Below are 15,839 nucleotides of genomic sequence, written 5' to 3' on the forward strand. Positions count from 1 at the left end.
GACTTAACATCAGTCTTGAACCCTTACACATTGTCAATTTCACAGAGATCAGGTTAATTTCTGGCACATTTACAAAACCTTCTCTTTGGTATCAGCAAAGCTTGATATTGCATGTTGGACAAGTTGACAAGCGTAGTGAAAAGCTATAGCACCAAAGTATCTGGCAGCGATCACATAGGAGTACGCACTTGGTAGGCAAGTGCTAAAGATGAAATTTCAACTCTATATTTCTGTTTGGCACACCGTATCCGACAGCATTCCCTCATTCCATTCCTTTCGGCAACACTTCCCACTGTAACAGATCTCCTCTTAGATATGATGTGGACATCTTTTCATCTTCTCAGGGTCCATCTGGGAAAGTTTAGGGTCCATGTGGAAACCATTGAAATGGGGACGGCAACTGATCAGAGAAAGATGTGCCCCTCTGGAGCTGCAGCACATGTTTGGATACCAGTACCCTCATTTGCTTTGTCTCACCCTCTTTAACATTCCTGTGCCCTATATCTCTATCCCCTTACCCCCACTTCCCGACTTTTACTTAACCTCTACAACCTCTTCCTGTCTTTGTCGCTCTTCCTTCTTCCTTTCCTCTTTCCCCATCTCCTCTGTGCCTGGTAAAGTGATTGGTGAGGGATCGGGATGTTGGAAATGAAAGTGGCCATGACGAAAGGCTAAGAGATCTGCTGTAACATTACATTGGACTCCCTAGTGTTTTGGGTTTTTTTTCCTTCACCATTTTCCTCAGTGCCTGACTGTTTCCCTCCACGCAGCCACGATCAAATTACTCCTCCCCAGTCACCTCTGCAACAGCAACTGATGTAATTCCAGTTTATAGTTCAGACCGACCAAGACACTGCAACAATCGCTCACTCCTACTGTTTCCTAAACCTCCAACAAATTTGACTTTCATTAGAAACTAAGGGTATTAGGCTAAGATTTCCATTACACCAATTTAAGATGAAAGGCTGAATTCTAACTTTTCAGCTTTGAATTAGTGTGTTTGACATATGCTACAAAGGCACCGGTGAAGTTGTGTGTATGCTGGATCTCATTAAGCATGCATTAATAAGGCGTAGTCTAAACAGACTGGCAGCACAGTGAGTCAGGAGAACTAAAACCCAAGCAAACACACCTACCTGCACATGAGCACTCGCATAAACATACTAGATGCTTCAGTATATAAGACAATGGGAGTTTCAGCCAACGTATGGTAAGCAGGAGCTGTTTAATATTTGTGATTTCCATTAACACTCACATGAAGCTTAGCCAGAAACTCAGTCACTGTAAACATCACATCTCTCTTTTAACATCAGGATCTCATTCCCCTGACCACGGTGCTGCACAGCACTGCTGTAGAATACCTCTGCATCCGTGTCCATTACTCTCTGCTGTTATAGCTGATATAGCTTTGTTTTGGGAAGATGGGCAAGAGATTGGAATGAGTATGATTATCTGGTTGTGAGATCTCAGGATAATAGAGAAGTGAAAAGATTTAGAGCAGATGTTTGTGTTTTAAAATCTCTGACAGGGCCTCACAAAGGGTCAGATGGCACTCTACGGGAAAGCATGCTGTGTTTATGGATGTAATTTCTGTGATGTGTGCTAGCTGCAGTGGACAGCCTGATCTTACAGTACCTCTTTGAGCCCAGGATCATGAGTTTTCCACCCTGTGCAAATAAGCCCGTGTCATTGCACGTCACATCAAATCAGGATTATTTGTGATGACTATGCTGTCCTGATTGGTAGTAATTAGTTTATGCGTAACTGTATTTTCCCTCTCGTTTTGACACACACGGCACACAGATGAACACGTAAACAAATGCACATGTAAAAACAGACAAGCACACGGATCTCTGTTCTGCAGCAGGAAGGAAAACAAGTTGCCTCACATCCCCTTTCTCACCACTCATGGCTGGTCTTGGTCCTACACAGCTTCTTTGTCATCACAGAAATGAGGAGGGGTCAGATCTGGAGGAGGAGAGGCTGAGGAGGTCCTGCTCCTTGGGGGATGGGGCTCCAAGTGCCAGGAATGTTAATTGGGAAGATTGTTTTAATAAGGTTCTCATCTTTGCAGATGCTGGGAGAAGGTTAGCTGCTGGGGCCACACAGACAGGAGGGCAGCTCACAGCGCGATATTGTCAGAAAACATAACTGACACAATGTGAACTAAGCCGTGTTAGACACATAGTGGGATTTAGGCACTTGTGGATAGAGATATTCCATGGCTCTTGGCATGTTTACGCCTGCTTTTCTCGAAGTAAAGGGATTTACTATAATGAGCATTCTATGGTGACAAATGTGTGATCTGCATATCCTCACCAGTTGTGTGTTGTGTAAAATCCTATTACACTGTGAAGACTCAGACTAGCACAGTCTAGCTTGAGCACAGGGTGAGAAGAAAGAACAGCAGCGAGTGAAACTATAAACGCAAAGAGAGAGAGAGAGAGAGAGAGAGAAAAGAGTTTATAAAGGATCAGTTCACCCAAGCAGCAAAATAACACATTTTCTCACTTACATCAAGTAGTATCTCATTGTGCATATATCTGGTTTGAGCTTTTGAGATCCATCTTTGAGATTTCTGCCTCTACCCATGAGTACAAAGTAACCGAATTTTGTTTTTTGGTGCTCACAGTGCTGAAGAATTACATTTAAAAAATTTAAAAGCTTAATGTCTTTTCAATGTCTTTTCCTTAATAATAAATAATAATAAATCTAGAGAATTCTTTTAGGTTCTACATTCTGCAGCTTTTATAGAAAGCATTTAGAAGCCACAGTAAGACTTCAATTCAGAGAAATGACAAGCAGGGCTGCAATATGTCACTGTTGTGTTTGAGAGGGAGAAAGAGCCAAAGAATGAGCGAGCACACAGTACAGGTGTACCTGCTTGTGTGGACGATAGTGTTACACCTGTTCTTTTTTTATCTGTGTGCAGAGAGCTACAGGCTCGGGGCTATACAGTGAGTGGTGAGAGCTAGGTTACACCAGTTCTCAGTTCCTCGTCTTCCTCTGGATGCAAAGCTCCACCTATAGACACGATTATGAATACAAAGTATAAGTTTTACTCAGATGACGTACATTTAAAAGTAGAGCACAGTCCAGTGAGGGTGGACAAATCACGAACCCACTAGTTAGGTGTGCACAGAATAGTGGTGATTAAGTGATCTATTGTTAGAAGTGAAGGTAAATCACTGCTCATAAAGTGTATTCATTTACTTGTTTCTCCCATCGTTCTCCCTCATTATTATTTTACTGCAGAGTGAAACTTCTAAACCACCATGAATGGAAAAAGCAATATGGAAGCAGCATAATGCTTTGGAAAAGTGTTTGGTATTTTTTTTAAGCTTGACCAGTACTGATACTGATTTGAGTGCATTTAATACCAACAATATATGATGCAGTTTCCACAACAGGTAACAGGCTCTCCCTGAGATTCCAAACAGCCTTGAAATTACTTTCATATGTAGACAGTGAGTGATCTGTCAGCTCACAAATCCACAAGGAGCTTGTCAATGTTTTTCAGTCATTAAATTAAAATGCGATAATCCTATACAGATGTTTATTTCACAGCTTGCATTGTGGCAGTGGGTGTTCTTATCTGGACTTTATTGGATTTCTATTTTTTTTCCTTTTTCACAACATTTTTGGACCAAAAGAGTTGTTCTCGAGTTTTCTTTTCTTTTTTCTCTGACATTCCTGGCTTTGCTGCCCCGGCACTCGAAACACTCTTTATTTTAGTCCAACTCCTGCTCACCCAGCACTCCAATCAAACAGGCACTGTTTATTGAACTATGAGGTGCCAAGTCACTCACTCACTCAGTCACTCACATAAACCTGCTTCCCTGCTGCCCTCTGTGCCTTTTGCCATGTTCGCCAAACGCCATCTCGCTCTCCAAGCCTGACGAGAAGACTTATGACCATTTAAACAAACACAGGCACTCAATGGCCTCTCTGTCTGTGTGGCTGTGGGGCAGAATTTCCTTTATGTGGTGCATGTGTGCGCGCCTGTGTGTGAGCACATGTTTGTGTTCTTTATGTACGGACATAATTGCTGTTGGATACTGCTGCACATGAGGCCTACATGTGCGTGTTAAAGTGTGTAGTGGGTGAGGTGCCGAGATTGAACCCTCTGCATTGGCAGCTTCGCTGGGCCAGAGCAAGCTCGGACAAGCCCTCTGGTGTGTCACCTGAGGGTTCGCAAAGCCATCTGCCCTGCCTGCCAGTGTCAGTTACTGAAATCACTTGGCCTAGTGTAATAAAAATGCCTTTATCCAACACGCACAAACACATCGGCTAGGCTGGCATATTTCCCTACATGGCTTGGTTTGTATTTATGTGTCTGTGTCACCCTCAACAAACCAGTTGTTGAGAAATCTTCCAGTAATGTTAAACCGCAGTGATTCCTCCTTTGTATCTTGATACCAAAGACAAGTAAGACAAGCTGTGAATACATGTTGAGGGCCGTGCCTGAGTTTTCTTTATTTACAAAAGGACTCCCATACTTTTTTGTTCAAGCTAGTTCTGTTTGTAGGAGTAATCGGGACATCCTGTCTCTGCTCCGTGACATGACATCACATTCTGTAGGATGACCTCATGATGTTCGGGGCGTGCAGGTGCAAACCCTAAAGGCCAGTGGGGTAATAGTCCTTCTGCTCTTGTTGACATATTTACGGGTGTGCATGCGATATCTTACGGTCAACCATGCACTTAGGCTGTCAAGCATTTTTACCGATGTGACTCTGCAGATGTGACCTCATACTGAATGTCACGGTTGTCTGGGGAGCTTTGATTGGTTTCTATGTGATTTATAAACCCAGAATTTAAATATAAATGCGAAAGCTATGAATCAATTCTTTAAAGAACAAAACATTTACAAGTGGAAAATCTGTGATGGCTTCACAATGATGTCAGCTACTTTTTTCAGCTGCCCTGTTTGTCAGTTTTTATCTTTGTATTTGGATATATGTTCATGAGTTGGAAGTTTGTATCTGCAATCATCTGTCCTAGACAGCATTATGTGCATGCTCAGTGTGGCTTGGCTGCTGTTGGACAGACGAGTAAGACTTTCTGCACGGTGGGCAAGAGGAAATAAGCTCAGAGCAGAAGAACGCCAGTCAGATCCAGAAAGAGAGGCACGTCTGCTGTGTCCAGTCTCTACTCTCTGGTGGTGGGGTCAGAGGGGAGCAAAGAAACAAGAAGGAGGCGGGAGGCAGTGATTCTCCAGAGTGCACCAGGAGTCCTGTTATATCTTCACACCCACCAGCAAAAAAACAGATTTATACAGTGCAAGCAGAGACACACAGTATGCACGCCTCTGGCAAATTATCCACCTGCAACAGCCTTTGCAGTAGAGTGCCATGGGTTAACACACCATTGCTATAAGCCTGTCTTTGATGTAAGCCGCTCAATGTGTGTGAGCCGAAAGAGAGGTAAGATAAGGGGGTCAAATGCTGAGAGGGGGGAGAGAAATTTAAAGACAAAGTTGGAGATGCATTGAGTGAGCGAATGAGAGCTGTCTGTATCGCAGGACAGAGCTGGAGGCAAGGTGAAGAGCATCAGTATGGAAGCATACAACAGAGCCACACTGTGATTAGGCCAGGTTTGTGCTTATGGCGTAAACAACACTCATGATGGGGCAGAGGATTTATGTTGAATAGTCAGTAGAAATGGACTGGAGGGGAGCTCAGCCACTCTAAGCTTTAGTTTAATGCACATAAATCTGTTATTTGACCAGAAAAGAGGAGATTTAGTGGATGTTTTCTTTCTTTACATGTAAACTATTATTTAATATTTCCATGCTTTTAAACATTTCTTATGTACATATTTTGCATGTACAAAGACTTTAACATCTCAATCACGTTGAATCATAGAGACACTTTAATAGTAAATACTCCTGCAGTGCAAAATAAAAAAAACTATGCATTTCTGCTACAGCTGAGGATTTAAGCAGTCACATTTAACCAGTAACATCTGGGGCTGCTTAGCCATTTGATATTTTTCTTGGTGTTCGCTGCGCTGCACATCCATCTCTGTCTAATATCCTCAGGTAGCATTTGATGATATTTGGCCCCTGATAGCCCGACAATGTTGCAGCTTGTGAACTTGAACTACCTTCAGGAAACCAGGACGGATAAAAAGGAAGCAGTCTTGCATTATACATTGAGCAGAGTCTCTTCTTCCTTTTGTTTCTACTTTTCTTCTTCCTCTCATTAATTCACTTTCTCCTCTCCTGTCATTCCCTCTGCTTCCGTTGTGGAGATAGCCATGTCCATTCTGTTTTGAAGAAAAAGCCAAAGCCAAAGGCGAGACCCACGCTGTGCTCTGTGTCTCTGTGGGATTGAGTGCGGGTGCCTTCTGATAAACCTTTAATTCCCTGGTGGGTCTGTTTTTTGTATCCCTCTAAAGATTTGTGAAGAGCTTGTTTTACTTGGTTTAATTTCCTCAGAACAAAGCTCATCTGATCTTCCCACCCAGACTGGTGTGTGGCATTAAGTCTTCATTTTCATTAATGTTGGAGGGCAGCACGGGAATCTCATTTTAATTTGACATTTAAACATCTGTTTTCAATTTCCTGAGGAAAAGAGTGTGTGTTTATGTGTGTGAATGAGCGCGTGTGTGCGTGTGTGTGTGTGTGTGTGTGTGTGTGTGCATTTGTGTGGGTGGACAGGGGATAGCTTGTGGGGGTGATGAACCTGTTAGTTTTCAGAACTGAGAGCAGCCATCTCACCTGACCTTTAAAGGGGGGTTTGAATGCAAGAAATGATGGCAGCTAATTGCATTAGCTTCAACACAGCTCCAATTTGCTACTGTGGACCTGGAGACAGATTTATTATACAGTACAATATAGCCCAACAGATGTTTGCCACTACAAGCTAAGACTCTGCTTTGATGAATGATTTTTTTTTTCCCCCTTTTTATGCATAGTCAGCTATTTGTCTTGTAGCAAGCCATGTCAGCCAGGTGAGGTAAAACATGTTTTGTTCTTCCACTCCTGAAAAGAGGAAATGCAGGGCAGAATGCATCCCTTTACCTTGACAAAGCGTATTGATATCTGTCCAGGTCCGGATATCCACTCTGTTCCATCCCATCATCAGCATATTTGTGCAAATCCAGGACGGACAAAGAGGCGTCTTCATGCTGGGACCTGTGACTTTGGCTCATTTCCACATATTAAGCTACAAACTGAAAATCTCTCTGTACACGCATACACTCCTCTCTCTCTCTCCCTCTCTCTCTCTCGCTCTTGCTCTCACACCCACACACACACACACACACACACACACACACACACTGAGTTTGGCCCCTCTGTTAATAGCCCAGGAAATATTATCTGCAAGGGGACAGCTGCAGGCTCACTAGAGAGACAGAATGGTAGAGTAGGCTCATTATCCCAAACACAGATACAGACTGCACCGCACACACTTACAGGACAGCACGTAGTGTGAGAGCCTTGCATCACTTTTTTTTCCCCCAGAATTCTGGGTCCCAAAACAGGAGCGAGCAGGGATATATGTGAATACAGGAAGGAGCAATACTGGATCTTTTATTTACATGAGTTGGGGGGCAGGCAAAATGATTCTGCCACAGCCCCAGCTCTGATGGGGCTTCTGGGGAAAGAGTTGGGGCTTTGTACCCCATCCAGATTTCAGTCTGTCTGTCGATCTCACAGACTGTCTGGCTGCCTCTGTCTCCCTCTTGCTCACTCCTCCTCAATCCCAGAGGATTTTGTTTTCCACTACGCAGATGTTCAGCGTTGTCTGCTGTGCTGCACTCAGCTGTGTTTATAACAAAGAGGTGTTGGTTTGGAGGTGGAGAAAGGCCGTGAGGTGGGGGAGTGAGTGCTGTTGAAGGGGGGGTCAGTGCACTGTTGGTGTAAACACTGAATGATGCCAGCTTTCCCTCGGGCCTCCAACAAGTCAATATAGCATCGTTTTCCCTCTTTTCCTCCGAGCATATCATTCTTTATTTTCCAGAGGGACAGATGCCTGTGAATATTAGCTAAAAGAGATACAGTGAGCCCAGCAGGGAAAGTAGAGACACAGTGAGAGAAGACTGTGTGCAATTAAGGTCACAGTTAAACGTTACTGAACTCGCACTCCCTGGCACTGAAAGACTGTATTTACCTCAAAGGAAAAATATGATTTCCCTCATATCTTCAATGTACATATTCTTGATCAATATCAATCACTGTCTCCAACTGATGCAGCATATTTATACCTTGGTACATTAGGTTGACTTTTACAATAATCCTCTTAAGGACAAGCTGGATTTGCTGATACAAACAGAGACAGTTTCTTCAGATGGAGCTGGTGCTCTAATGGATCGGATGTTTGGTGTTTACATTCCTGAATGACTCGATCTGCTATTAACCATACAGCATGAACTCAGCACACAGCTGCACTGCTGAGTGTGAGATGAATTAGAGTGAGAGGCTGAAAATTTAGGGAGTTACACATGTAATTGCCTTTCAACTGTATACAGCACAGTGTGAATAGATCTGTGGACCCATGCCTTCTCTTGATGGTGCAATGGCAAATAACTCACAAAATATCCAGTGAATCCTTTTGCTTTGTTTCTGATAAATGCTGCCGCATGCTTTGGAATTTAGATGCTTCTGGGGAGGCGTGGGTGTGATTAGGCAACAGGACTGTGGAAGCCATTACAGGCCATCTCCCTCTAAAACAAAGTTCCTTTTAATGGACTGAATACTCAGTGTTACAAGAAACAGAGAGCAGTATCTGGGCTTGCCAATGACCAATTAAGTGCTTAAAGGGTTTAGTCAGGAATTTGTAGGCTGTCAGTAGGTGAGGGGTCCTTCGGTGAGCCTGACTTTGATCTGTGACTGAGGTGACTTTAGAGCAAGCTAAGGAGCCTGAGACAAAAAGATGGCTAAAGTGCAACTTTTATCCTCAAAATGCAGAAAGAACAACTTGCACATAATTTTCAGGTTTTACCTACAGATAGCAATGCACACGCACACAGTGCCTTGATCTGTGCCTTCATCTTCCCTACTCGGTGTGTGGCCTGAATTTCAGGATACAGACACTGTTTTTATATATTTTATATGTATATATGCATTGGAGCTGGAAACATGATTACTGGCACACTGTCTACCAAAAGGAGCTTGTTGCTTTTTCATAACCTTCTCTCCTCCAGTTTATCTTTAACACTGCACATTATGAGCTCATTGATATGAAGTTTGTCTGCCCCTCAGAAAGTGGATTTGCATTTATCTACTTTGTTGCGACGTCCACTTATTAATGATATTAATCTACTAGTCTGATTAGGCAGGGAGGCAAAGACTAATGATTTTTAGGTGCAGCCATGTATACAGAACTACTCAGTTCATATTTTAAAACCTCCACATCTATTCGTTATCAAATTACTCTCCACCAAAAATAATTAAATGACAAAGTGGAACTCATGTATCCAAAAACATGAAAATCCATGGCTGTGTCATCTATTTTAAAGCACTCCAGCAGGGAAAATCAAAAAGACAAGAGTGGCAGATTGGATCTACGGTAGGCTTTCAAGCATGTTAAAATAGAATGGGCGCCTGAATTCAGAATATCTAAATATGAAAGGTCAAGGAGAGATGAAGATGCAATAACAGACAGACTCTTTAGTACACACTGATCCTCTGCATGGAGTAAATCAGAAGTGAGATATGTTCAACATTTTGTCATTTGATGCAGAGCCAGTTATGCGTGTTAAGGCAACTTGACTTAAAGTGTTGGGGTTTTTTTTGTTTTTTTAAAACACCTCAGTAGCGTGCTTCTTTCGTTCTTCCTTTTTCATACCGTCCCCAGAGGGATACATTTTAGCATTTCATTAAATGTTTCTCTTTTTTGTGTGTTTTCTCGTAGTTCTACGTGACGACTTCAGACAAAATCCTGCAGATGTGATTGTGGCAGCGGGAGAGCCGGCAGTCCTGGAGTGTCAGCCTCCTCGTGGACATCCTGAACCCACCATATCATGGAAAAAAGATGGAGTGAATATTGACGACAGAGATGAGAGAATTACTGTAAGTAACTGTTATCGCTGACATGTACTGAAGCTTAGAGACTGCTTTGTATAAAAAGATGGTCTGTTTAAATCTACGAGAGAGAATGACCTAGTACTGTAGGTCAAGTCATTACCACCACCTCACCGTTTGTTGAAAGATTGATTTGTTCGGCTCATTATTCACAAATAGCAATTCCCAAACCCAAAATACCCAATCTTGATGCCTTCTACACTTAATAACTGAGGTATGGAATTAGTCTTGCTCCATTAGCCAGCAGCATTGCATTGATTAGGGATGGCCTGCTGGTGAAATCAACCAGGAGAAGTGTAGATCAGGAGGAAGAAATGAGCTGACTGGAATCGAAGAAAGTTGCACTCAGCAGCAGCAGGAATGACTGCAGAATCAAAACAACTATCTGCATTTACAACCAAACCACCAGTTATTCAGTTTAATTAAAATAGCACCCAGGCCAGCACAACAGTATCAGTCAGCTCTACATGCTTGCTTACTGAAGATGTTTCCTGATTATCCCTAGCTTAAACACTCTGTAGCAAAAGTGTGTGTCTGTAGTAATTCTTCTTGAGCAGGAGATTTTTACTTGGGTTTAATTATACTGCGCTCGCTAGAAGTAAGTCAAACTCAGCAGTTGGCTAACACAAGCAGGTAGTGAGTAGGCAGTAGTTAGTAGTGCGCCTGGATCACATTTTAACAGTCTGACTAGATGGATTTTAAGATTCTGGCTGCACATTGTACAATTTTTAAGCAATCAAAGAGTTTGGCCCCCCAAGTGCTGACAATGTACTGAACTTCACTGTACAGTCGTGGAAAATCTAATCTTGCCCAGATAATAAATATAAGCTACTAATAAAGATGTTCCACTCAGTGTGCCTGCAGTCTGTTGCTGAAAAGCCAGCCTGGGCTACTTGTGCACAATATAATAAAACTTTCTGGGCAGGTCAGAATTGTGATTTATCGCTGCTGGCTATCTTTAGCGGAGAGCTGTTCATGACTAAACACAGTTTTGCACAGCGAGGGTGAGTTGAGGTTGGATATATTGAGCCCCAAGCTCCTTAACAGTGTAGCTGTTCTTTCTCAGTTTTTTTTTCCTAAGCTGCACATTCAGGAAATCTGGACGGTGCACAGCATAATTGAAAGAAACAAGCGCATAATCTGGTTTAAAGAGAATTAAATCATATCTGTCTCTGAGTTTAGTCAGTTGTCATTGAGGAGCATGAAAATTTCACTACGCAGTGGACTTTGTTGACTGGAGGAATCTAGTGTAGTATTTGCACATTCATATAGTGCATATCTGGCTATTGTATGCACAGCAGCTATCTTTGCCCACTGTTGCATCACAGATAGTGTTCTCTCCTAAACCGACATCAAAACTATTCATGTTGAACATTTGATCTTCTGTAAAATAAAAGGAATGTTAATCTCTGTCATCCTTTACCCTTTCAGTCTTGGTTATTATCTAATGGACTACCTCATTCGTTGAAGATAAAGCAGTCCTGTTTCATCTCAGTGTCATGCATGCCTCACATACACATTCTTCCACCCAATTATGTTTGTGCTCATTTAAGAACAACACGAATAAACTGTTCCTGTTTCTGCAATAATACTGATTTTACACCCAGAATAGTGGAAGCTATGACTTATTCTTATTATATTATGCTTAATGACTCAGAGTTGTGTCCTTGTAGCTTGGAGCAATGTTGGGCCTTCTGTGGAACTAAAAACAGTCTGGACCAGCTGGTGTTGCTCACTGTAAACTTCCTGTCAAGTACAAAACCGTACAGATTGAGTGTTCCCAAATGACCACTTTAAAAGTAGCGCCAGACGTCATGAATGGCAATCGGAATATGTGTAATCAACTGTGGTGACAGATGTTAACAGATCAAGTTGTATTAGAAATAGAAAAATCGTACGGCAAGCTTGTTTATGGTATAGTAAATTTGGTTGCAATGAATGACCATAGAGGGAGAAGCAGAGGTCTTTTTAATGTGATGAACAGCTGAGCTCGTCAAACCCCACCCTATCCAGTCTGCATTGTTATGTTGGTTTCAATCCGCTTCTCCCGCCATGCAGCATGCTTAAACGTGCAGTCTCCTTGGTGATCACTGTTGATCAGAGCAAGGTCCCAAACCACCTGCAGTGGGGATTTTCTCTCTGCACTGCACTTTATACTGGGTTTGGGATGGCTTGGATTTACTGGCTATAGCTTAAAAAGGAGGGAATGAACTCCAGAAAGGAAGAGAGAGCGCAGGGAATTCTTCTATGTGCTATCTATTTTAGCCAGCTATACGTAAACACCTACTGCACACTGTGTGCCGTGACACACATGGATCCAGCACGGCATTAAAACCACCTGCCTGATATTGTATACGTCCCTACTTTGTGTGCCATTTCACATATATTCATGACTTCATGCGAAAGGTTTCCCACAGAGCCATAAAAAGTAAGTTACCCTGCTGCTGTGCCACTAGCAGCAGCTGGCCACATCCCTCTCAACTCTGTCTAAATGGTCTTCCAGGAACAATAAGGGAGGGACAACTAAATAGAAAAAGAGAAAATGCCAGTATTTAAGCCTAGACCATTGTCTCGTTAGAGAGAGAGTCTGTCGGCAGCATCATAAATGGCCAAAATGCAGCACATTGTTCTTCTCGTTTTGTGCTGTAGTTGTGGCTAATTATCGGCCTGGAAAATGAACTGCTGTGTGAATACCAACAGAGTTGGTGCTGAATGGGAGCTTTTGCATTATCAGCATTGCCAAATGACATGAGACAAAAGGCAACAGGATAGAGCCATCTCCCTCTACTGCAGGGATAATGGTCAGATTGTTGGGGCTTTCAGCAGCCAGTGTGCTGCACTGTGTTGTGTTGAGAGGATATGCATGCAGAAAAAAGAGGACCGCTGCTGCATTCATTTACTTTAGCCAGCTCTCAGAGTCCCTGCTGCTCTGGCACTCCAAATATGCCTTCAGAGAATGGGAAACTGCCACAGACTCACAGAGGTAAGGATATGGATAGAGGGAACAGGGGCCTTAAGTGGTTCCTCATGTCAAAGCCCTGTGGAACCAACAGTACACCCCCTCTTTCTCTGCTGCATGGTCTGCCCTGACCTTGGGCCTTTGTGAGCGTCACAGTGTTTTAGCTGTTAAGCCTTTCCTCAAACAAACAGTAACATAATGATACTTCAAGCCCCTCCAGCACCACAGGGTGCCCTAAATAAGCCAGGCTTCCAAGCCTCTTCAAGTCCCTCTGCCTCCTGCTTTACCATGAATATTAATCAGGGGTGAAGGGCCGAGGAATGCCGCAGAACCAGAAGAATGTTTCTGCTGTCCAAAGTTGTCCTTCAAGAAAATTAAACTTATTGCAACTACTTTGCAAAAACAGATGAAAACATGCTGTTTGACTATGTGAAGTGCAATGGTATAGATGAGATGCCCTAGCACCATGTGACTACATGTGTAACTGGGCTTAACACGGTGGTCATGGCTGAAGCAGATTGTTGCAATACTGTGTGTCAGGTGTTCCCTAATGAAGCTATCCATTACATGCTTGCAGGGGGTGGTCCTGGTCTTGCAGGCTGATGTGTGCATTTAAAACCTTAAGCTTTATCGGGGCACAGAGATCACCGTGCACCGTGCTATTGTCTGCATCTCTGCTGACTGGCATGGTTGTCAGCAGAGAGAAGGGCTGAGGGGCCTGTGCTGGGACCGGGACTGCTTTTCCGACTGCCTGAGAACAAAGCATCCCCTCTGGCCTGTAATCAAAGCCCTGGGAAATAACAGACATGACATTCACCTGGACAAACACACATTTTCTCCTCTGTGTGTGTGTGTGGTTGTGTATACGTGTATGCAGTTCATGTGTGCTTGAATGAACGTCCACTTGCTCTCACTTGTAGTTGTATGCACATACATTAAAAAAAATAGAAAATGCCTCAGGTGTTACCTCAGGGAGCTGTGGTTCTGCTGGATTTGAAAAGTATTCTTTAGCTTGGCATACCCTGAGGAGAAACAGGCCAGCTGATAGTGGCTTAGAGTCAAGTTGAATGTGACTGCAAACAGCATAAAACAACTATAGACTAAAGTCATCCGGTTGGACTGTGTCTCCATAAGCTCAAAGCAAAAACCCAATGAAAAGCCTCTGTCCCATCAAGCCATTATATGTTTGTGAGTGCATTTTATCACGGTGTTGTAATGGGCTTTTGGTACATAAATGCTCGCTGGAATTCTTGAGTGCAATCAGGAAATGTTTCCTAATGTTTGGGCTTTGCTGTTTTCTGTGTGTCAACAACCAGTCCCAAGTGTCTCTCAGACTAATATTGCCGTTTTTCTCTCCATACAAAGCCTATCACCTTCTCTTCTGCTTTCACAGATACGTGGAGGGAAATTGATGATTACAAATGCCCGGAAAAGCGATGCTGGGAAGTATGTGTGCGTCGGCACAAATATGGTTGGAGAACGTGAAAGCGAAATAGCTGAACTTACAGTGCTTGGTATGTACCTTAGATTTTTGTCTTTTTTTCTGCTTCTAATGCTACCCCCAAAACATGCAACAGCCACACACTTTTCTTTTCTTTTTTTTGGCCTACAGAATAAAAACAAAATCCAGATGTTAAGCTATGATCGTCTCCCTCCCAGGTTACTAAATGGTGTCACTGACCTTTATCAAATGAAGTGTGAGATTACCTCCAATCTCACACTTCATTATGAATCTCAGGCTGTTCTCTGCAGCTTCCCAGCTGCATCTTGTTTCACCGTCACTGACCTCTGACCCTGATTCTCTCTGGCCTAAGCACAGAACCTGTCCAGACTCCTGATTTTTAGCATCATCTTCTTCACTTCCTTTATTTCCTTTCCCCAGAAACCTTTTGTCAAGCTAAGAAAATTACAGTGAAATAAATTGAGAATACACAAGGGCTACTCCTTCTACTTTTCTGAGTGTCATAATCAAGAAATTCTTCATCTTAGTTGTCCTTACAACTAACCATGGTATGTGGCTGTGGTTCAGGAGGTACAGCAGGTCATCTACTAATTGGAATGTTGGTGGTTTCATCCCTGGATGTTCCAGTCTGCTTGCCAAAGTATCCTTGGGCAGGATAATGAACCCCGAGTTACTCAAATGCATTCATCGGGGTGTGTATGTGAATGTTGGATAGAAGCTGAATGAGACCTGTATAAAAAGTGCATTGCCTGCTCGAGTAGAAGAGCACTATATAAGAACCAGTCCATTCACCATGTCCCATCTGATGGAATGTGATAAGACAAGCTCAGAGATGTGAGAGATGTTTCTTATTTTTCTACAAGCTCGTTATGATATTATAAATTACTAATATAATTTTTTTTTTTTAAACTTTTGTGACTTGTTGAGCAGAGAGAGTCGGACCGAGAGTAGTATATACCATCTGGCTTCTATAGTATACTGGATTTTGTCTTATAGGTGTCTATCTTAGTTGGGGTGGGATTCAAATATTGCTATAGCTTGGCTCTATGATGAATTTACAAATAAAAATACTTTAGCACCAAACATCAATATTTTTTTTTTATTAAAACATGCAGGTGCTCTAAATCTATTTCCTGAGCAATTTGACTTTCTAAAGTCTAAGCTCATTTAATCTTTGTGGTGGTGCTTATCTTGTAAAGTAGGGCAAAGTAAAGGGAAGTTGCACTAAAAAGAGAGAAAATGGTGAACAGCAGAGGAAAGCAAATCAGAAAACTCATTTAGTGAACTGACACGTACTAGAAACTGAATAATAATGAGAGATTATATTAGCATGAACACTGACAGCTCGGTTTAAATAAATACAAAATGACTGTTTTTGCCTTTTC

At 42.6% G+C, this 15,839-nt stretch overlaps 1 long non-coding RNA gene across 7 annotated transcripts in view; it reads left to right on the top strand.

Moving 5' to 3' along the window:
* Positions 1 to 15,839, top strand: part of LOC102081077 (roundabout homolog 1) — a 221,376-nt gene that overhangs the window by 168,956 nt on the left and 36,581 nt on the right. For all 7 annotated transcript variants that reach the window (XR_002056403.2, XR_003213826.1, XR_003213825.1 and 4 more), the window contains 2 exons: positions 9,864 to 10,021; positions 14,386 to 14,506. This is a non-coding gene — a long non-coding RNA (roundabout homolog 1). The remainder of the gene's footprint in view (positions 1 to 9,863; positions 10,022 to 14,385; positions 14,507 to 15,839) is intronic.

The sequence above is a fragment of the Oreochromis niloticus genome, linkage group LG14 (assembly GCF_001858045.2).
Source record: "Oreochromis niloticus isolate F11D_XX linkage group LG14, O_niloticus_UMD_NMBU, whole genome shotgun sequence".
Taxonomy (NCBI): Eukaryota; Metazoa; Chordata; class Actinopteri; order Cichliformes; family Cichlidae; genus Oreochromis; species Oreochromis niloticus.